The sequence below is a fragment of the Haematobia irritans genome, chromosome 1 (assembly GCF_050003625.1).
Source record: "Haematobia irritans isolate KBUSLIRL chromosome 1, ASM5000362v1, whole genome shotgun sequence".
NCBI lineage: Eukaryota > Metazoa > Arthropoda > Insecta > Diptera > Muscidae > Haematobia > Haematobia irritans.
In genome coordinates this window covers 10,717,804-10,742,817 of record NC_134397.1, presented here as the reverse complement: position 1 = coordinate 10,742,817, position 25,014 = coordinate 10,717,804, and the positions used below count along the sequence as shown (strand labels likewise).

Genomic DNA, 25,014 nt, shown 5'->3' with positions numbered 1-25,014 from the left:
TCAATATAAAGCAGATAATTTAACTCAATTGATGTGCTGTTTCTTGTTTCTCTAGATTTCGACAAGACTTTACAGGAATAAGTTTGTTTTCATTTCTAATTTTGATTATTTGAGGAAAAGTAATCGCGAAAATATAGTGGTTTTCAACTCGAAAACCGAACATAGTACCCACCTTTACGGAGTAGTTAGTGTATGAAAACGCTTGTTCACGTTAAGCGGTGTTCACGTTATTTTTGCCGAATTTCACATCGGCAGCTAGACGGCTAAGCCGATATAAATTTGTCTATTCGGCGGGGGACAATTTTCCTTTATAAAATCAATTTGAAGTTAACCGAAAGGTAATGAGATTAGTTGTACAACTAATATTAAAATAAAATTTACATTTCATTCAAACTTTGTGATCAAAATTCTTGCAAAATTATTATTGTAACAACATGATACTGATTATTTGCGGGTGAAAGGTTTAAAATTTTGTCAAAAAATATAACAATTATTAATACAATTTACTGATTTATATCAATATGTTTGATTAATAGGCGGCTAAATTTGAGTTGAGATGAGTCGACATATTCGGCGACGGTGTCGACAGGCAAAAAATGGTCGCCGGCGGCGCTACTCGACGGCTTCCTTCTCTGATCATTTACCTTGATAACCCGTTAAGTGACAGAAACGTTTTTCACGCGGTAACTGCGTATGTGTTGGCATTACGTTTTCATTTTATTAAAGTCGATCGACATTTCCTCTAACCCACCTTCGATACAGTTCATTTTTCCCATACATTTATACAAATCGTAGCAAATATTTGCAAAAAACAGCAGCAACTTACAGCATCGAAGGAGTACCCTGCAAACATTTTCTATCGAAAGTGTATCGAAGTAGTTTCGCCGCGGAAGATAAAACTTTCGCAGGCGATATCATCTCCTTATCGAATTAGGGTCCCCGTACGGGAACAAATGTCCCACTACGCGATAGTGTTCTCGGTGAATCGAACCAGTGACTAAAAGTAGTTAGAAAAGCGATAGTTATTTTTTTAAAAATAAAAATGATGATCGGATGCACCGAGCATTGAGCACGGAACCATTCGTTTTCAAGTCAGAGGCTCTCCCTCTGTGCCACCCACACTCGTTGGTTGATAGTGGCTTTTTAAACACATGTACTCTCAGAGAGGTGCTATTGAAAAATTAGCTATGTCGATGTATGGAGTCTATATTTAGATTTTTGATCGCTGTTAGAGTCGAATTTGTTTCGAAACGGAAACACCCCACGCGATAGTTGTTTTTATTGTTGCTGTGCTTGAGATTTTACTACCAGAAAACTTCCTGGCGATCCGAAATAGTGACATCTTAGCGATAAAACTATCACCCAAATGTTGGCAGGGTAGTAGTGGTTTTTCAACATCAACGGCAGCCAAACACAGCATCATAAAAACACCAAATGGGTGGTATTTGTGTGAGTATGTGTTTGTTATGTATCTGTGAGTAACTTCAGCTAGTCTTGTTTACGTTTTTTTCGAAGAGTAACGAAAATGAGAGCGACAGAAGAGAGAGAGCGATTTATCTATGCATGTCTCTTATATTGTTGCTATTGCTTTTCTTTTGAGATGATAAAAACAAAAAATTGGCGACAATATTCCAATGCAACGAGACGAGTTAAACAACTTTGTTGCACTGTTTGTCATTTACAGTAGGACCTCCGGAGTCATGATGGTTCCAAGCTATTGCAAAAGTTCAAGAGTTTATATGTTTTTATAAGGTTTTATTCTGGGATTGCCTTATCAAATTGCAATTGCATATATGAAAATATAAAATATTTGGTGTGTGCAAAAATTTGCTTTATGTCTATCACTTAAAGATTTCAGTAAGTAACGGATATAAGCATATTTCATATAAGCAAATAAATACTTAATGAATAATTATTATGCTGATGCTCTTTCTGATTTGGGGAATGATTCCAAGAAGATATGGAGTTTTTTAAACAAAACACTTGGGAGAGTTCAAGTTGGTGATATGTGTATTAGTGACAGTGTTGGGAATCAGGTACTGAAGAACTCCCAGACGATGATCTCAATGATTTAGGAATACTGAGTACATGCAATCATAGATTTTATTTTAGTTACACGGCCATTGAGGAAATGCTTGTTGTTCTTTGTGGCTAATCTCCTCTTAAGAGTAGTGCACTGGTAGAAAAAAGGCGGTATGTGGCCATTACCGTTTACCACTTTGTATCAAATCATTTACATCCGGTGTTATTGTGGTATTAACTATCACAACGCCGTAACACATGATGTGTAGACGTTGAGACCAGTTGTAATTGGTCGCCTTGGTAGTTTAGTTTTTTTGTTCATGCGGCTTGTAAATAACAATAGTTAGGGATAAGATGACGAAAATTAAATGATTTCAGTGAATATAGCGAAGTATAGGTAAGTATAATATTTTTTTAGCGTTATTTTTGTTTTCTAATTCGATCATCCTTTAATTAGATGCGCAACTGACATACAAAAACCTTCCAAATACAACAACAGACGACTTGACGGATGCAGTGCCTGAATTGCGACATGGAGCTGAATTGGGAGAAAAACTTTGCATGGAGAAATGATTAGGTTTTTGTATGTTATGTATTAAATGAAGTACGTAACAAAGACATTTTACTTGTGTTTTATTAAACTAAATATTATTAAACCAAACCCTTTTAGGTATTATTTGGTAATACCGCACTGTTTATACATCAATACCTTTATGGTATAAATAATAGTACCGCTTATGTATAATTTGCAATACCATATTGGTACTTTCATAATACCGCATGGTACTTTCATGCTTTGCGTGCCGCGTGTACTATTCCCCAGCAAAAACTCTCATTACCCGGTAATCTTGTAGGTAAGCCTATTTAAAAATTAATAACCACTTATTAATTGGCATCGCTTCGGATTACATTTACATACGCATGTCCTAGAAGGAAAGTACTTCTCCCCAGGCATACTTTCGGCCATAAAATAAGTAGTGCATTTAAAGCATATAATCACCTAATATGTAATGACTTATTCGTAGATATACCAAAGCTTGAAAAATAGCCACTTATTGTCTCAGGCAACCAAATCTCGAAAATATTGATTTCTGGATCAAAATATGGCGAGTGATGCTGTAATAGAAGAACTACTTGAATAGAAACGAATATTGTATAAATAAACAAAAAATCTTATAAATAATCTAAAGAAGCTGCAAATTAATTTCACACTTAAAATAGAAATAAATGTAGGTTGTTTAAGGGAGTTGGATTCGTGAATTACGTTATAATATATCCAATAGCCAATTCACATAAGGTTCAAAATCTACTAAAAGTGGATTTTAAGTCTCTTTTTTATAAGGCAAATGGCATTCGAAATTTAGTTTAAGCGCATTTTGGAAGTGTAATGTGAATGAGGTATAAGAAAGCATTTATTTTATAACATAATAGGTGTGTTCCTTTACTTTACTCGTAGTAAAAAGTAGTAAAAGAGAGAAATATTGAAAATCCTCTCAGATTTCTATATTTGTTAAATGTACAGGAACGAAAATATAGTAAAAATTTTAAAAATGTCAAATAAAAAACAAAAGAAGCATTGTGATTTGAATAAATATTTTCAAAACATGTAGGTAAATTAATCGAAATTTTTTTGACAAATGGCAAATTTTTTGCAGGAAACTTCGAAATCCTTATTACGATAGAAAGAAGCTATGGTTTTTACTTTGTTATAAAAAGTACTCCTTTTGCAAAATTTTTAATCAAAGTAAAACTCTGGCTTCTGGGCCATAAAGTAGAGTAATAGCGCATATTATCAGGTGGGGTTTTTCATTCCGTTTGTAACACATACAAATAACGAATTCTGACTATAGAAAGTATATATAGTCTTGATCAGGGAGAAATTATAAGACGATGTCACTCTGTCTGGCTATCTGTTGTAATCAGGCTACTTAATGAACCTATAGTGCTGAAATTTTACCAGACACGTTTTTCTTCTACATGCAGGTCAATTTTGAAGATGGAACTACTTCGGCCTAAGTTTCGATTTTGCTTCCATATGAACCGACCCCCCAATTGGGGTCTTCATGACATAGACATTAAAACTTTTATCCGATTTGCATGAAATTCAAAACGTAGAGGTACTTTTGGTCCATTAAAGGGTGTGCCGAATTTGGTCGGTCAATGTTTTGGTACTTTTTTCGAAACAAGTGGTATTGGTTCGGCATTGTTTTGAAATTCCAAATTGTGGAGTCTACACGTTAAATCTAAAGCACAAAGGTGCACAAAATTTTCCTCCAGAATACGTAGAATTTTATAAGGATGTAGTCCTTCTAGACTCAAAATACAGACCCCACTTTGTTCAAATTTCGCAAAAAAATAAATTGTGAGGCACTATCTCGCAAATATTAGATATATTCGCACACATACACAATCTTTTTATGGTAGTTTATAAGTTCTATCCAGCAAAGCAAAAATCATGAAAATCGGTGCATAATCGCGCGTTTGCCAAGTAACACTAAATTTCATACATCCGAGGTGTCCAACTTCCAACGTCTATAGACCAGCCCGTGAATCCACTAGGGACCTACAAACCTCTATATATAGAGAAAAACATTTCAGCTTTGGCACAAAGAAAAAATTATGATGATATCTTAATCCATTAAAAAGTTACAGAATTCTTTCCAAAAAAAAATTGGAACTACTTTAGTTTGGAAAATTTGAAAACAAATAATTATTTTTGTCATGACATATCTACAACTTTTACTCGAAAGAATTTGTCGAGTAACTTGTAGTAAAAAAATTTTGAAAGAGACATGCATTTTGACATTGTTCTCTTAAAATTGTTTACTACTTTTACCATTTTTTGGGGTTGAGGAACGGTTTCTAGTAAAAACTAGTAAAAGTAGTAACTAGTAGTACGTAAAGGAACACAACTAATATGACAATGTCATTAAACACAATTATTATGAAATATTTGTGATAAAAATTTCTTAACGGAAAATTTTTCAGAATTACCGTTATATTACATATTCTTTTTGATTTTTTTATGTAAGCGCTCGATTATGTGAATAATTATACCTAATGGTACCATCATTTATTCTATTTTATTAATTCGTTAACTACAACTGCATAAAATTTGAGAATAACAATTCGAAAATTACCGAGAAGTATTTATTTTTGTCATTACAAGTTAGTCATTATAACTCGCCGCAATGTAATGCAACGTGTAATGACAGCTTTACTGCTGGTAATGTCAATTGTAATGAGATGTGGTTACCTAGTTTTTGCTGGGTTCGGTATTGATATTGTACCATGCGGGGTTGGCTAACTATCAATAACGTACGGTATCGATTTGAGCCCGTATGGTAATAATTTGTCTATGGGTGTGGGAATGATGAGATATATCCTAAAGTCATTTTAACTTGTGTTGGCATATTAACTCCATGTTAATATTGCTAATACTACTTTTGTTCCATATGAAAAATAATTAGCGAAATATGCTAAACAAAATTTTTTGGAGATTTTATTATATTTGCTATCTACTGTATCAATGTTTCGCAGTAAATTCTAGTTATTTTAACCAAGCATGAAAATCGAAAAAACTGGAATATACTTTAGTTGAATTTTCGCCCGAGGTACTTCATTCATCCCACAAAACACCTTTTTTGTGATGTGAGCGGTTATGATTCAATTTGGGTTGATAAAGCGTAATCTGAATATATCAAATTTATTGTGGCGTTAAATATCGTTTATATGATAATTATGAACATGTTTTGTAGGTTTGTAGTGCGATCGCAAAGAATAATTGATGATGGATCCCATGAGACCTCAGTTAAAAAATGTATACAATCACTTTTGGAGACTGATTGTTCAAGTTCGAAAGACTATAATTCTGATATAATATATATCCACAAAAAATATTCTTATAACAAATATGCATAATTTTTTATAAAAGATTTTTATTCCAAAAATTCTTTGTATATTAAAGAAACTCCGAAAATATACATAGACCACGATGCTAAATCACAAATTATTTCTGAAAGCATTCCTGAAACTGATATTATTACAGTTAAAACTTATATTCTAAAATTTTATTCTAAAAATGTGGTAAAATTTTATCATGAATGAACATAAATGACAAAAACAATGTATTTATGTTTTATGTTTTAAGTTTTTTTTTTTTTGTATAAGTTCATAAAAAGAATGTGCCACTTCTCAAAAATAATTGTACCACTTTTTCGGTGTTTGCCACTTTTTGAAAATTCCCAACGGTAACGCTGGTGGCGCACTTGCTACAATCTTACAAAAAGCTGTCCAACTATTATGGGAACCACTGTAGTGGAACCGTCAGCATGCCTGCTTTGCATACACACAAAAAAATTTTTTTCTGATTCAATCACGAAATTAATTGATCCAATTAACTTTTTAATTGAAATGTCTTCAATCACAGAAATGATAGTATCAATTAAAAAATTAATTGGCAGTCAATTAAAAAATTAATTGATCCAATTAAAAAATTAATTGATACTATTAATTTGTGTGATTGATTTTTATTTCAATTAAAAAATTTGTTGATTCAATTAAATTTTTAATTGAATATTTTTATACCCTGCTCCACACTGTGGAACAGGGTATAATAAGTTAGTGCATATGTTTGCAACACCCAGAAGGAGACGAGATAGACACATGGTGTCTTTGGCAAAAATGTTCAGGGTGGGCTCTTGAGTCGATATAGCGATGTCCGTCTGTCCGTGAACACTATTTGTAATCAAAGTCTAGGTCGCAGTTTTAGTCCAATCGACTTCAAATTTGGCACAAGTATGTGTTTTGGCTCAGAATAGATCCCTATTGATTTTGGAAGAAATCGGTTCGGATTTAGATATAGCTCCCATATATATATTTCGCCCGATATGGACTTATATGGCCCCAGAAGCCAGAGTTTTAACTTAATTTGCTTAAAATTTTGCACAAGAAGAACAATTAGTACTATAATCAAGTGTGCCAAATTTTATTGAAATCGGTTCAGATTTAGATATAGCTCCCATATATATCTTTCGCCCGATATGGACTAATACGGTCCCAGAAGCCAGAGTTTTACCCCAATTTGGTTGAAATTTTGCACAGGGAGTAGAATTAGCATTGTAGCTATGCGTGCCAAATTTGGTTGAAATCGGTTCAGATTTAGATATAGCTCCCATATATAGCTTTCGCCCGATTTACACTCATTTGCCCACAGAGGCCAATTTTTTGCTCCGCTGTAGTTGAAATTTTGTACAGGGAGTAGAATTAGCATTATAGCTATGCGTGTCAAATTTGGTTGAAATCGGTTCAGATTTAGATATAGCTCCCATATATAGTTTTCGCCCGATTTACACTCAAATGACCACAGAGGCCAATTTTTTGCTCCGATTTAGTTGAAATTTTGCACAGGGAGTAGAATTATCATTGTAGCTATGTGTGCCAAATTTGGTTGAAATCGGTTCAGGTTTAGATATAGCTCCCATATATAGTTTTCGCCCGATTTACACTCATATGACCACAGAGGCCAATTTTTAGCCCTGATTTAGTTGAAATTTTCACAGGGACTAGAATTAGCATTGTAGCTATGCGTGCCAAATTTGGTTGACATCGGTTAAGATTTAGATATAGCTCCCATATATATGTTTTTCTGATTTCGACAAAAATGGTCAAAATACCAACATTTTCCTTGTTAAATCGCCACTGCTTAGTCGAAAAGTTCTAAAAATGACTCTAATTTTCCTAAACTTCTAATACATATATATCGAGCGATAAATCATAAATAAACTTTTGCGAAGTTTCCTTAAAATTGCTTCAGATTTAAATGTTTCCCATATTGTTTTACTAAAATTGTGTTCCACCCTAGTGCATTAGCCAACTTAAATTTTGAGTCTATAGATTTTGTAGAAGTCTATCAAATTCTGTCCAAATCGAGTGATATTTAAATGTATGTATCTGGGACAAACCTTTATATATAGCCCCCAACACATTTGACGGATTTAGATCTACAAAGTGGTGCAGGGTATAATATAGTCGGCCCCGCCCGACATTAGACTTTCCTTACTTGTTTAAAACACAATTAAGATTTTCATTGGAAAAATGTTCGTGAAATTTTTTTCTGTGTACAAAGGGTCATGGGCTCAATCCCAGTTTTGACCAAACACCAAAAAGTATTTCAGCGGTAGATTATCCCCTCTCAGAATTTTTTGTATCAAATTAGATCTCTCAATTTTTACTCGATATGCTTTGTAAAACCACTTTGGTGACCTTGATAACTCGAGGAAGCTAGAAACATAGGACGAAAAGGGTGAAAATAACATTATGGCTATTTCTAATACAGTTCGTTGTGTTTACATGGTCGTGGCTGGTTCCAAAATTGAATTTTCTTTGCGATCGGCCGATACAAGTTTTCGTCTATTAAATTTGTGTTTTTTTTTGCGAAAAACAAAAACTTATTTAGAATTTGTCTATATTACACTTCATCTGATGCTTTATGTGACCTTAGATTCTGTATGTCTTTCATTTATACAACACGAATAAAAGCTGATTTGAATGACATGTAGACTTAATTATTATTACATTTAATTACCATGCAGATAAGGTATATGTGCTACTTTGTATCTTTGTGGTTGTTAGGATTTGCATTTCTCCACGATATTCTCACATTAGTACGATTACATCTGCAGCCATTCTAAAGGGAGAGATATTGTTTTTTTATTGTTGTGTTTGACAAAACAAAAATCAAACCGAAGTTTCTGCATTCTGTATGTGACGTTAGACGATTATCAGATAACACTTGGCTAGTAATTGTAGATAGACTTGTCTAAACAAACATATGATGATATTGGAAACCGCAAACCACTTTTATTTAATAATGGTTCTCGACCCCGTAAAGGGAATGGGGGGGAACTTAAAAATATTTCTTTTGGATGCACTTTTTTCTTAAAACAAACATTGGTCGCAATGAGACTCAAGATAACGGGCAATAAAGACGATTAAATACACACTCACACATACATGAACTATAAACGATTGCGAGGGATATTTGGGGGCAATAAATAAATTCTCATTCTCACTGCCTGCCGATCGGGCAAACTCTCACCATACGGGGTAAATTTGTTAAGTGGCGAAGAAGCTTTTGAATTTCTGTTTTTTCACCACCTTTTAGAATACAAACGCGCGCGCAATACCGTCTCCCTCGGTCGTCTTAACTTTGCTCACTGAATTGCAAATGGTTAACTGGTCTCTAAGTGAGACGACGCTGGTTGTTCGTAAATTGAGAATGTTTTGCCTTTTCTCCTTCTATACAAAAAGACAAAATGTGCTTATCGGTCACTGAGAAAGAAATCTCGCTCAATTTTTTTCATACAGCACATCAACTAAATCACATACAAATTCAAAATACCCATGGATGCTTATTGATCTCGCAAAAGTGCCAACTATTTTTGAAAGAAAACAAATAAAGGAAATCTTTTCAAATGGAATAAATAGTTTGTTGAATACGAACGTTTTCATATGAATGACAACGACGGAACGACGGATGTTAAAGAACCAACGACATTCGCAAACTGGTTTAAGGGAGCAACAACCAACCATGCGAGCAATAAACATATGACAACAAAACTTTTGAGATATGCTCACCTCCATCGAGACGAAAAACAACAAAGAGCTCCACTCACAGCAATACCAACAACAACATACAATAAAGCAGCCAAATACTAGTATACAACTAAAAGTCGGAGCAAATCGCAAGGAAAATAAAACATACATACATATGTGCATATTGAGAAATTTGAGCTGCACCATACCATGACATCCCATTAACGTTGCGATCTCCCCAAGCCAATATAATTAATACAATGTTGCAAAAGCAGCGCTGCCCACCATCATAAAACGTAGCAGCGGAAAAAGTAAGGCAAGCCATTGACACAGGGCGAGAGTATAATCTTTAAGACAGAAGAAGAGTGTTTAGTGTTGCCATTTTTGTGTGTTTCTTTTATAATTTCCATAACAAATCTACTACTAAAGTTGACGACGTTGTTTGTTTTGTAGTCTCCACAACAATCTTCCATTGTACGTTTGTCATTCCTTTTGTAACACATCGAAATACCCAAAAGAATATGTATGCCGTCGAACGCGTTTATAATATGCCCTAGTTTACAACAAACGACTTAGTTATTATTAAATTTTTCTTGAAATCTCCATAGAAATTACTATGTTTATAACAAACACGATTATAATAAATTTTGTTTATAGCAAGTACTGTACAGTGTGTGACAAAACATATGGACGATAGGTAGTTAATAGGGCTGCCATTCGCGATCGATTTTAATAAATCCCGGGATTTCAAAATATGATTTTTTTTATATTTTAAGTAATAATAATCTACAGCGCCAAGAATTTGTTGTACACTAAACCAATTTAGAATAATTTAAATAAACGACGAAAATTTTATCATTGGTTTTTATTTTATGTGCCACGAATTCTATTTCACATGAACTCATTGTTCAAAGGCGGACCTCATCGTTTACTTCGATTTTTGATGAAATTGTGATTTTATAGTATACCTTGTGTATAATAAATTCTTACTCAAGGTGTACCATAAGTGTTTAAAAAAGCCACAAATTTAACAAATTGGAATTAGTTTTTCGGGATCCAGAAAAATCCCGGGATTCGGAATTAATACCGTCCTGAAAATCCCGGGACGGGATTTAACCCGGATGAAAGCCCTAGCAGTTGATAACTTAGAACGTATGTTGATTACTTTATTCATAAATGTTATTATTTAAATTGAATTAAGAAAAACAAAAATGACCTTATTTATATATAAACAAGTAAGGAAAGTCTAAAGTCGGGCGGTGCCGACTATATTATACCCTGCACCACTTTGTAGATCTAAATTTTCGATACCATATCACATCCGTCAAATGTGTTGCGGGCTATATATAAAGGTTTGTCCCAAATACATACATTTTAATATCTCTCGATCTGGACACAATTTGATAGACTTCTACAAAATCTATAGACTCAAAATTTAAGTCGGCTAATGCACTAGGGTGGAACACAATTTCTTCGCAAAAGTTTATTTATGATTTATCGCTCGATATATATGTATTAGAAGTTTAGGAAAATTAGAGTCATTTTTACAACTTTTCTACTAAGCAGTGGCGATTTAACAAGGAAAATGTTGGTATTTTGACCATTTTGGTCGAAATCAGAAAAACATATATATGGAAGCTATATCTAAATCTGAACCGATTTCAATCAAATTTGGCACACATGACTATACTACCAATTGTACTCCTTGTGCAAAATTTCTAGCTAATCGGGATAAAACTCTGGATTCTGGGTCCATATAAGTGCATATCGGGCGAAAGATATATATGGGAGCTATATCTAAATCTGAATCAACCAAATTTGGCACGCATAGCTACAATGCTACATCCTGTGCAAAATTTCAAACAAATTGGGCCTAAACTCTGGCTTTTAGGACCATATTAGTCCATATCGGGCGAAAGCTATATATGGGAGCTATATCTAAATCTGAACTGATTTCAAACAAATTTGGCACGCATAGCTATAATGCTAATTCTACTCCCTGTGCAAAATTTCAACTAAATCGGACCAAAAAATTGGCCTCTGTGGTCATATGAGTGTAAATCGGCCGAAAGCTATATATGGGAGCTATATCTAAATCTGAACCGATTTCAACCAAATTTGGTATGCATGGCAACAATGCTAATTCTACTCGCTGTGCAAAATTTCAATCAAATTGGGGTAAAACTCTGGCTTCTGGGACCGTATTAGTCCATATCGGGCGAAAGATATATATGGGAGCTATATCTAAATCTGAACCGATTTCAATAAAATTTGGCACACTTGACTATAGTACTAATTGTTCTTTTTGTGCAAAATTTCAACCAAATTGGGGTAAAACTCTGGCTTCTGGGACCGTATTAGTCCATATCGGGCGAAAGATATATATGGGAGCTATATCTAAATCTGAACCGATTTGTTCCAAAATCAATAGGGATCTATTCTGAGCCAAAACACATACTTGTGCCAAATTTGAAGTCGATTGGACTAAAACTGCGACCTAGACTTTGATTACAAAAATGTGTTCACGGACAGACGGACTCAGGAGCCCACCCTGACCATTTTTGCCAAAGACACCATGTGTCTATCTCGTCTCCTTCTGGGTGTTACAAACATATGCACTAACTTATAATACCCTGTTCCACAGTGTGGAGCAGGGTATAAAAATGAACCAATTCTTATGACCAAATAGGTCATAAGAAAATTTTTTGCGACAAACCAAATGCACATAATTTAATAATTATATAAAAAATAAATATACTACCAGTATTTTATGGCGTAGCCTTTATTTGCTATTTTTATTTATTTATTTCATATTTATACATATAAGTAAATTATAAGCATAAATGAGGATAAAGCGATGACATCGAAGGTTTTAAGCTTTAGCGTTTGTGTAAATTTGCTATTTTTAAGATAGCCTGATATCAATGCAGGCTGGTTTTCGACCAAATAAATTACTTTACATAGTATTACAATTTTTAATACGAGCTTTTTGGACATGAGGAATTAAGGAATTGGTATAAATACCCAGCAAAAAATAATTGTAAATTTGGAAACAGTAAAGCAGACTATAAGTCTCCATACTGTATAGCCAGTTTGCCTTGAACTGCTGCTCGTCCTTAGCAGTTTTTTGGTTTTCTTTAGGTTCCGCTTGACAATAGCCCAGTATTTCTCAATTGGGCGGAGCTCTGGCGTGTTGGGAGGGTTCTTGTCCTTGGGAACCACCTGCACGTTGTTGGCGGCGTACCACTCCATGGCCTTTTTACCGTAATGGCAAGATGCCAAATCCGGCCAAAACAGTACGGAACAACCGTGTTTCTTCAGGAAAGGCAGCAGACGTTTATTCAAACACTCTTTCACGTAAATTTCTTGGTTGACAGTCCCGGAAGCTATGAAAATGCTGCTTTTCAAGCCACAGGTACAGATGGCTTGCCAAACCAGATATTTCTTTGCGAACTTTGACAGTTTTATGTGCTTGAAAATATATGCTACCTTTCCCCTTCCTTTTGCCGTATAAAACTCCTGTCCCGGAAGCTGCTTGTAGTAGGATTTGACGTACGTTTCGTCGTCCATTACCACGCAGTCAAACTTCGTCAGCATCGTCGTGTACAGCTTCCGGGATCGCGCTTTGGCCGTCGTATTTTGTTTACCGTCGCGATTTGGAGTCACTACCTTCTTGTAAGTGGATAGTCCGGCTCGTTTTTTAGCTCGATGCACGGTTGTAGACGATACACCCAGCTTATTTGCGGCATCTCGGAGAGAGAGGTTAGGGTTTTGCTTGAAACTACCGGCAACTCTCTTTGTCGTCTCAGCGGCTTCCGGTTTTCGATTTCCCCCCGATCCAGACTTCTTGGCTGTCGACAAATGTTCCCTAAACACTTTAATTACATTGGTAACGGTTGATTTGGCAACTTTTAGCGATTTTGCCAGCTTTGCGTGCTCGGATTTTCGCGATGCGCGAGCAAAATTTTGATACGCTGCTCTTCTTGCTTGGACGGCATTTTGGCAACTGAAAAGTGAATTCCAAAATCAAAATAGGAGCAACATTCTACACACACACACACCTTTAAAATGAGGGGTGTTCAGGTTTTTTAAATGTAAAATTGAAAGAAATAAGTCAAGTTTATATTGACCAAATTTTGACCGTATGAACCTTTAAATGCTGCTTGGCTTTTCTTCCTGGGTAACCCAGCAAAAAATGTAGCAGTATTGTAAGGGAGATAGGCAGTACCAACTGCTTACAAAACAACCGCTGATTTTTGCGGGCAATTTCCTGATTTAGAGCAACTTCTACATAACGCTGATATAATTGCTCATTTTAATAGAAATTAGAGGTGTGCACGTGAGTAATATTTTACTCACGCACATTCACTACGGAAAAATCTTACTCACGCACGATATTGTTAGGTAGGTAGGTCTCACGCACACTCACGAAAAGAAACTTGTACTGACGCACGAAAATGTCGTGACTCACGAAAAATATCGTGACTCACTAATATGAGTAATTTACCTGAGGGACGTGTCTGAAATCATGAGCACGATTAAAATCGAGAGCGTTATTAAACTCTTAACATCCTAGATGTTGGAGAGCGGGATTATTTTCGTGAGCGTAATTCGTTACTCACGCACACTAACGAAGATATTGTTTTCGTGACTCACGCTCACGCACGACATTTTGGTTTGTTAATCATGCTCACGCCGTTGACATGAACTGGACTCACGACTCACGTGTGAGTCACGAAAATTTTCGTGAGTCACGACAATTTCGTGTCACGTGCACACCTCTAATAGAAATATTGCTCAGAAGTGATATAGTATAGCATTGTTGGCGTGAAGGAAAACAGCAGCACTACGATACCTTTCATGCATCTATACTTCACGAATTGGTTGCAATAACGTAAACGAATAATCATAAACTAGTTTGATTACTTGTTTACATTATTGCCACCGATTCATGCAGAGTGGATACACTGCCTACTTTATTGTATAACAAAAAGCGCAACTAAACTCTTACTGCTGAAGTATTTTTTACTGGGAAGTTAAGCATACATATAAGAGTCAAATTGAATCATCTCACCCCACCAGATCTACACTAAGGACTATGGAAATTCGCCTTAGCCAGCGATAAGGCATGTATAGTTTGAGGAAATTGGCATTTTTATTTTGTTTGTTTTTTTATTTTATCATGCACAACAAGATTTTGATCTTATAAATTAAAGTACATGAATTATATGATACAATTACGATATTCTCCACATCTTAATATAAATAAAAATGTATAAGTATTAAAAAGATTCCAAATAATTTGTCAGAACTTTATTTATTTGTCAGAACTTTATCGCATCTGTTTGACATGGACGCAATTAGGTTCGATATAATATCTCCGGGCATGGCATACCATGCTATTTCCACTTATCGGAAAAGTTCGTGCGTATCACTGTAGTTATCGGGATTAACCTTACTATCTATGATTGGGCTGCGCACTTTAAGACATTAACATCTCCTTTGTTGTATGCTTTGCAACGATATCATGTTGATAGCTCTATTTGAGTGGCATTTTTTTCCTTTGCGCGTGGCAACATTATATTTTGCAAAATGTCTTTATAAAGGAAAAGATCCATAATACCACTTATTTTATGTATGGGCCGATCCCATGCCCCTACCCTTTTAGTATAACGAGGATTAAGACGTTCACCTTTAGGTCTGCGTACTAGCCTGAATCCATCCGAACTTTCGATTTATCAAGGAAAAGAACGTACTCCAATGGATATTACCCCAGTTAAGATGCTCCTTTGGAAATTCGATCCGGCTTGCCTATTTTTAGTAGAAAATGTGTTTTTTGCCCTGCGGCACAATTTTAAGCCACCTTCAACAGTTATTCTTTTAATTGATCTTGTAGATATATCGAGCTGCAGTTGGGTTTTTATTGACCCTGGTGATATAAAGAGATCTTTGTTTATTATTCGAATTATCGAATGATCGTCCCGTTAACTATATTTTTTCTGTCGACCACCTTAAAAAAATTTAGTATTAACAGTGGTTGATGTTTTAGGCTTTCTATAGAGAATATCTTTTCAATGGACAATAGTTTAAAGAAAGATACATAATTTCGTCTGTAGAGAAAGTCATTGTCTTTTATAAAGAAGAGTTTCATAAAACCCATGCAAAAATTCTGCAATCATTGGTATTTTTGAAAGATTGACATCACTTTCTTATTGAGAGAAACTCGAAGTTCTTGTAAGAGAGAGAAAGAGACGAAGAGGTTAAATGAGAAATATGTTGTAAAAGTGCATTGCTGTCTTTTACGGGCGAATTTTTAGCTTTAATAAGAGCCTACATGGGTAATTATGCTGTTTTTATAGGACTGTTCGAAGTATTTTGTCTCAAATTAGATTCTTTGCTTGAAAATGATTAGGGCATGCTTAGACTAATGGTCAATTGCCTATGTAGTGATTACTCGGTCTGATGATATTACAAACATCTACTTATCTTTGGAGGCATCAAATATTCGCACTTATATATTCGTGTGTGTATGTGTGTTTGTGAGGTGTAGAACATGTTCTTCCAGAGATCTTAGCAAACAGGAATATGATGTATAGTTCGGAATTTCAATTTGCTCTAGTTCATATGGACAATTGATGAGATTTGAGAAACCATTGAATGCTGAATAAAAAAACATTGTCGTAAAAGTTGATGAATTAGTCCTTCCATATGCACTATTAGATGTAGACATTATTAAATTGTATGATATTTTTTTTTATCATTTTCGATTGTGTGTTTTAATCAATTTGGTATCAAAAATCATCAAAGATTTTAGTCCAAAAGAATTTGGCAATACCGGCGTAATCGACTCTAAGAAGGAAAGCAATATCATCAAACTAAAAACAAAAGCACAAAGTAATTGATACTTAAATTCTTAAAAACAAAACCACCAATAATAAGAAGAAAACACTCCGTCACAACAATCGCAAACAACTTTGGTATCCATCATAGTATCATTCTGCGAACTAAAGGGTGATTCTTTTGAGGTTAGGATTTTCATGCATTAGTATTTGACAGATCACGTGGGATTTCAGACATGGTGTCAAAGAGAAAGATGCTCAGTATGCTTTGACATTTCATCATGAATAGCCGAACGATCTGCCACAACGTCGAATTTTCAGTGAATGGGCCCTAGAAAAGTTGGCAGAAAATCCGCTTTTTTATCGACAAATTTTGTTCAGCGATGAGGCTCATTTCTGGTTGAATGGCTACGTAAATAAGCAAAATTGCCGCATTTGGAGTGAAGAGCAACCAGAAGCCGTTCAAGAACTGCCCATGCATCCCGAAAAATGCACTGTTTGGTGTGGTTTGTACGCTGGTGGAATCATTGGACCGTATTTTTTCAAAGATGCTGTTGGACGCAACGTTACGGTGAATGGCGATCGCTATCGTTCGATGCTAACAAACTTTTTGTTGCCAAAAATGGAAGAACTGAACTTGGTTGACATGTGGTTTCAACAAGATGGCGCTACATGCCACACAGCTCGCGATTCTATGGCCATTTTGAGGGAAAACTTCGGAGAACAATTCATCTCAAGAAATGGACCGGTAAGTTGGCCACCAAGATCATGCGATTTGACGCCTTTAGACTATTTTTTGTGGGGCTACGTCAAGTCTAAAGTCTACAGAAATAAGCCAGCAACTATTCCAGCTTTGGAAGACAACATTTCCGAAGAAATTCGGGCTATTCCGGCCGAAATGCTCGAAAAAGTTGCCCAAAATTGGACTTTCCGAATGGACCACCTAAGATGCAGCCGCGGTCAACATTTAAATGAAATTATCTTCAAAAAGTAAATGTCATGGACCAATCTAACGTTTCAAATAAAGAACCGATGAGATTTTGCAAATTTTATGCGTTTTAAAAAAAAAAAAAAGTTATCAAGCTCTTAACAAATCACCCTTTATAAGCCGTTTTCCTTTTTTTAGGTTCACTAGCTCCCATAACTAAAGGTAGTCGACTGAGACAAACCAGGACAATTATTCGTTATTCCGATTAATAAAAAACAAGTATATACGGCCGTAAGTTCGGCCAGGCCGAAGCTAATGTACCCTCCACCATGGATTGCGTAGAAACTTCTACTGAAGACTGTCATCCACAATCGAATTACTTGGGTTGCGGTAACACTTGCCGATGGCAAAGTATCTCAAAACTTCCTAACACCATCTTCTAAATTACAAGGTAGTCCATACGTAGTATATATTAAACTAAAAAAGGCCGATTAAATACGTATATAATTAATTTTAAAGTTTCTATAGAAATAAAATTTTGACAAAATAAAATTTTGACAACATTTTCTATAGAAGTAAAATTTGGAAAAAATTTTCTATAGAAATAAAATTTGGAAAAAAAATTTCTATAGAAATAAAATTTTGACAAAATTTTCTATAGAAATAACATTTTGACAATGTTTTCCATAAAAATAAAATTTTGGCTCCGGAGGACAAATCTGGGAATCGATTTATATGGGGGCTATGTATAATTATGGACCGATATGGACCAATTTTTGCATGGTCATGAGAGAACATATACCAATACCATGTACCAAATTTCAGCCGGATCGGATGAAATTTGCTTCTCTTAGAGGCTCCACAAGCCAAATCGGGGGATCGGTTTATATGGGGGCTATATATAACTATGGACCGATGTGGACCAATTTTTGCATGGTTGTTAGAGACCATATACTAACACCATGTACCAAACTTCAGCCGGATCGGATAAAATTTGGTTCTCTTAGAGGCTCTGCAAGCCAAATCGGGGGATCGGTTTATATGGGGGCTATATATAATTATGGACCGATATGGACCAATTTTTGCATGGTAGTTAGAGACCATATACTAACACCATGTACCAAATTTCAGCCGGATCGGATGAAATTTGCTTCTCTTAGAGCGATCGCAAGCCAAATTTGGGGGTCCGTTTATATGGGGGCTATACGTAAAAGTGGACCGATATGGACCAGTTTTTGCATGGTTGTTAGAGAACATACACTAACACCATGTACCAAATTTCAGCCGGATCGGATGAAATTTGCTTCTCTTAGAGGGCCTGCAAGCCAAATTTGGGGGTCCGTTTATATGGGGGCTATACGTAAAAGTGGACCGATATGGCCCATTTGCAATACCATCCGACCTACATCAATAACAACTACTTGTGCCAAGATTCAAGTCGATAACTTGTTTCGTTCGGAAGTTAGCGTGATTTCAACAGACGGACGGACGGACGGACGGACATGCTCAGATCGACTCAGAATTTCACCACGACCCAGAATATATATACTTTATGGGGTCTTAGAGCAATATTTCGATGTGTTACAAACGGAATGACAAAGTTAATATACCCCCATCCTATGGTGGAGGGTATAAAAATGCCATTTAAATACGTATATAATTAAGTTTAAAGTTTCTATAGAAATACAATTTTGGGAAAATAAAATTTTGACAACATTTTCTATAGAAATAAAATTTGGAAAATAATTTCTATAGAAATAAAATTTTGACAACATTTTCTATAGAAATAACATTTTGACAACATTTTCTATAAAAATAAAATTTTGGTAGATTATTTTTGGCTCGAGTGGCAACCATGATTATGAACCGATATGGACCAATTTTTGTGTGATTGGGGATCGGCTATATATAACTATAGACCGATATGGACCAATTTTGGCATGGTTATTAGCGGCCTTATACTAAGATTTCAACCGGATCGGATGAATTTTGCTCCTCCAAGAGGCTCCGGAGGACAAATCGGGGGATCGGTTTATATGGGGGCTATATATAATTATGGACCGATGTGGACCAATTTTTGCATGGTTGTTAGAGACCATATACTAACACCATGTACCAAATTTCAGCCGGATCGGATGAAATTTGCTTCTCTTAGAGCAATCGCAAGCCAAATTTGGGGGTCCGTTTATATGGGGCTATACGTAAAAGTGGACCGATATGGCCCATTTGCAATACCATCCGACCTACATCAATAACAACTAATTGTGCCAAGTTTCAAGTCGATAGCTTGTTTCGTTCGGAAGTTAGCGTGATTTCAACAGACGGACGGACATGCTCAGATCAACTCAGAATTTCACCACGACCCAGAATATATATTTCGATGTGTTACAAACGGAATGACAAAGTTAATATACCCCCATCCTATGGTGGAGGGTATAAAAACGGTGGAAGCAAAAACTTGGCTTGATAATGAGTTTCCGGACTCTGCCCCAGGGAAATCAACAATAATTGATGGGTATGCAAAATTCAAGCGTGGTAAAATGAGCACGGAGGACGGTGGACGCATTGGACGCCCGAAAAGGGTGGTTACCGACGAAAACATCAAAAAAATCCACAAAATGATTTTGAATGACCGTAAAATGAAGTTGATCGAGATAGCAGAGGCCTTAAAGATATCAAAGGAACGTGTTGGTCATATCATTCATCAATATTTGGATATGCGGAAGCTCTGTGCAAAATGGGTGCCACGCAAGCTCACATTTGACCAAAAACAACAACATGTTGATGATTCTGAGCGGGGTTTTTGCAGCTGTTACCCGAGTTTTTCCGTCGATATGTGACAATGGATGAACCGTGGCTCCATTACTACACTCCTGAGTCCAATCGGTAGTCGGCTAAGTGGACAGCGACCGGTGAACCGTCTCCGAAGCGTGGAAAGACTCAAAAGTCTGCTGGCAAAGTAATGGCCTCTGTTTTTTTGGGATGCGCATGGAATAATTTTTATCGATTATCTTGAGAAGGGAAAAACCATCAACAGTGACTACTATATGGCGTTATTGGAGCGTTTGAAGGTCGAAATCGCGGCAAAACGGCCCCATATGAAGAAGAAAAAAGTGTTGTTCCACCAAGACAACGCACCGTGCCACAAGTCATTGAGAACGATAGCAAAAATTCATGAATTGGGCTTCGAATTGCTTCCCCACCCACCGTATTCTTGTTCTCAGACCTCAAAAGGATGCTCGCAGGGAAAAAATTTGGCTGCAATGAAGAGGTGATGCCCGAAACTGAGGCCTATTTTGAGGCAAACCCGAAGGAGTACTACCAAAATGGTATCAAAAAATTGGAAGGTCGTTATAATCGTTGTATCGCTCTTCAAGGGAACTATGTTGAATAATAAAACGAATTTTGACAAAAAAAATGTGTTTTTCTTTGTTATACCGGGGACTTATCAGCCAACCTGTTATAATGACCATTGTATGAGCTGTCATGATGCGGAGGAAAAGGAATCTATAAAACACATCTGGTGTGAGTGTCCGGCATTTTGTGTAAGGCGTAAGCAAATTTTAGGGGCATATAGCTTCAGATTACTGGTGGACCTGGAAAACGTTAACTTAAGCAGTCTGCTAATGTTTTTGGAACAATCTGGTTGGTTCAACAGAAGAAAATAATCGAGAAGGTTCAGCGGTTAAAACTAGAAGTGCACATATGTAATAGGTACTTTTAGTTAATGTGGTATCACAATGGACTGAATAGTCTAAGTGAGCCTGAAACTTAATCGGGCTGCCACTTTAACCTAACCTAACCTAACCTAAGTAGTACAAACTTGGATCATCTCCAATGAATTTTACATGGGAAGTACACGATTTTTGGATCCTTTGCATTGCTTTAGAAGTTGTGCTTTGGAAATTCATTTGGATGAAGAAATTACAAAAAAAAAAACTAAAAAACAATTTTTTTCCAATTTCACATTTTATTTTTATCAGTATTTTTTCTTATATTATTTTATTATCTAATTTTTACAAATTGAAAAACTACTTCGCTCCCACCGGGTGCTGAACCTGGGTCTGTTGGCACCATTAGCGAACGCCTTAGCACACTCAGCCACAAACAACATTGAACACGATGCATCAGAACGTCTGTTCAAATGTTTGCGACATGAACCTAATATGACACCACGGCATGACATTCTAACTACTTCCTGAGATGTTCTTTATTATTATGAATGAAAAAATAAAGAACGCAGGTTCAAATCTCACCAGTGGAATTTTTTTTATTAAATATTTTTCTAAAAAAATGTTTTTTACATCGTTTTTATTTTGTATTTTTTTTTCCGCATATATTTTTGTATAAATATATTTTTTCCATTAAAAATCAACAAAAAAAATGAAAAATTATCGTAATCTGCAAAACTTTCTCGAAAGAACTTCCATGGAAGTAAACAAGTCAAACGTCACAGCTTCAAATACCACACCCAGAGAAGGAATATGATCACCTCAACCATGTTTCAAGAGCAAAATGTTATTTTTGAATGGAGACCATGTAACATGTTTGTCGCAACCATGTTATTTTCTCGGAGATTATGTGTCTGATTTCGGCAAGCATATTATTTTTGGCGAGAAAAGAACATTTTTGCCATAAACATTTACATGTTCACCATCCAAAAATAACATTTTGCTCTTGAAACATGGTTGAGGCGATCATATTCCTTCTCTGCGAGCAGCGGAGATTAATTGTTTTATTTTTTATTAGTTTTTCATTGATTTTCTATTTTTTTTAATAGTCAAAAACTTAAATTTTTACTTAAAACGGCCTAATTCCATATTTTCTAAGACTTGTCCAAAAGGATTGCATAGGAAATGAAAAAAAATCGATAGGGGATCTCGGGATGTGCTTTAAAAGAAATGTTTGTGGACTTGCCTCGGAACTGCATCGGAAGTGGATTCTAGAATGCACTTCAAAAGAAATGGTTGTGGAACAACTTCCAATGTTTTTTTGCTGGGTAGTATACACCCAGAGAAGGAATATGATCACCTCACCCATGTTTCGAGAGCAACATTTTATTTTTGGACGCAGAACATGTAACATGTTTGCGGCAACCATGTTATTCCCTCAAAAAGCATATGCCTGATTTCGTTAACCATGTATATGTTTGCCGAGAAAACAACATTTTTGCGACAAAAATGTTCAATGGTCACCGTCCAAAAATAACAGTTTGCTCTTAAACCATGTTTGAGGTGATCATATTCCTTCTCTGCGTGTAACCATGCAAAAATTGGTACATATCGGTTCATAATTATTTATCTATATCACCCATATAAACCGACCCCCAAACTTATTTACGAAGACTACTGGAAAAGCAAATCCCACCCGATCCAGTTTACTTTACTTCAAAGCCTATAATGTAGATAAGAGCATATTCAATTTAATAATAAAAAAAAAAATAAAATAAATTATATTTTTAATATAACTTTATTTTCTTTAAAATTGTTGAAGCTTTCTTATTTAAAATCCACCGATTCAATATCTCAATTAATTAAAATATTATTCTCAAAAATTCCTTAATCTTAATATTGTGTAAATTTAGTTTCATATTTGACACTAAAAATATCTATTTCATCATTGAAACTCCCACAGAATATTTAATAAAATAAAATATAATAGTGGAGTTTTCATGGGGGCAGGTGTCAAACCCTAAATACACCCCCAACTAATCCAATGCAATTAATATAATATTATATTTTTCACATATAAACAAACACTGGCAATCAAAATTCTGCATAGCAACCATTGCATGAAATAGTAAAAAAAAAACATTGCACTGACATTGACAGTGAATTGGTGGCGTAGCCAGAAAAAAAAAAACATTAAGACTTGAAAGCTTATGGGGCTGGCATGTGGGCAACGGAATCATTCGGTTTGGTGAGTGCCACTCAGGGGAATGTGGAAAGTGAATCAACAACAGCAAAAAGAACATACACATTGTAAATTATTTTATACAAATTTAAACAAAAAGAGGAAAAAAACACAAAAGGCGACACGAATTACGTCAAATAACGGTGGTGATAAGCTGCAAAGTTTAAACAACTCAAGCCTCCTTCCCACATGTTGGACAAACATGTTGAAAAGTTCGAAGAGAAAAATATCCCAATTGCTATAAATTTATAAAAAACTACAACTATGTTTACTATTTATAACAAATTGTATAAGATAGAATTGGAAAAAAATTATATTTTCTTGTATATACATATGATATCATCTATACTAGAAGTTGTATAAATTGTACTCACAATACAATAATCGAGGGACAATTACATTTATTTTCGCCTGTAATCCATCCATACCCATAGAGTATTCAAACATTTAGGGGTACTTGGGGTACATATACACCTTTGTATAATTTGCCATTATAAGATTTAGAACTATAATAAAATTTATTTCCGTTGTCTTTTCCCCCCGTTTTGTTTGCAAAGCTTAAATACATTTGCACTTGCACTCATTCCCCCCACACTTTCTCACTCGAAGACTTTTCGAAATTATTCTTCGAACCTCTATTTGTAATATTCGCCCCTTTCCGCCTCAACAATTGAATATTGTACATCATAATATATGTGTAGATAGCTCTAACTAGTACCTCATATCGCCAGTGTACTTTTAGCTCGACCAATGCATTTGCTAGTGCAATTGCTCGAAACCAGCAAGGAAAGGGGAAAACTTGGCACGTGTATAAAATATTTCCTCGTTCCGATCTCTTGCATTTCCCTTATACCATGCATCGATGTATGAGTGTATGCCTGTTGGATATGATATTAGCTGTGTTTTAATTTGTGTTTTTTTTTTTTTTTTATTTTTTTACAGAACAAAACAAGTTCTAAAGCAACGAAATAAAACATAAAATATATTTATCCCATGTAATGGAGATGTTAATACGTGTAGTGAAGACTTTTCTAATGACTTTCTTTGCAGACTTAGAAAAAGAGACAAGTCAAAATATGGATTCCGAATTTTAGATTAATTCCACATAGTTTTATTATTGGCATCAATAAAAAGTATTTTCACACTAATACTATGTGCACTCTATAAACGAAATCTTTTTATACTACAGACAAAAATTAATTTTTGCAAAATTTTCTATAGAAATAAAATTTTTACAAAATTTTCTATAGAAATAAAATCTTGACAAAATTTTCTATAGAAATAATATTTTTAAAAATTTTCTATAGAAATAAAAATATTTGGCAAAATTTTCTACAAGTATAACATTTTGACAAAATTTTCTATAGAAATAAAAAATTTTGACAAAATTTTGTAAGAAATAAAATTTTGACAAAATTTTCTATAGAAATAAAATTTTGACAAAAATTTTCTATAGAAATAAAATTTTGACAATCATTTTCTATAGAAATAAAATTTTGACAAAATTTTCTATAGAAATAAAATTTTGACAAAATTTTCTATAGAAATAAAATTTTGACAAAATTTTCTAGGAAATAAAATTTTGACAAAATTTTCTAGAGAAATAAAATTTTGACAAAAATTTCTATAGAAATAAAATTTTGACAAAATTTTCTATAGAAATAAAATTTTGACAAAATTTTCTATAGAAATAAAATTTTGACACAATTTTCTATA

General features: G+C 34.9%; 1 protein-coding gene and 1 long non-coding RNA gene across 3 annotated transcripts in view; one reads left to right on the top strand and one right to left on the bottom strand.

The window, feature by feature from the left end:
- dsx (transcription factor doublesex) overlaps nucleotides 1-9,446 on the bottom strand; it is a 365,763-nt gene extending 356,317 nt beyond the window's left edge. Inside the window, exon 1 of one of the 2 annotated variants that reach the window (XM_075289192.1) lies at nucleotides 9,037-9,446. The gene's annotated coding sequence lies outside the window, so the exon portion shown is untranslated. The other variant, XM_075289191.1, reaches the window with a different exon arrangement.
- A 14,569-nt stretch (nucleotides 9,447-24,015) lies between these two features.
- Nucleotides 24,016-24,446, top strand: LOC142237370 (uncharacterized). The gene is made up of 2 exons (XR_012722478.1): nucleotides 24,016-24,162; nucleotides 24,241-24,446. It is a non-coding gene; the product is annotated as an uncharacterized LOC142237370 (long non-coding RNA).
- The last annotated feature ends 568 nt before the right edge of the window (nucleotides 24,447-25,014 follow it).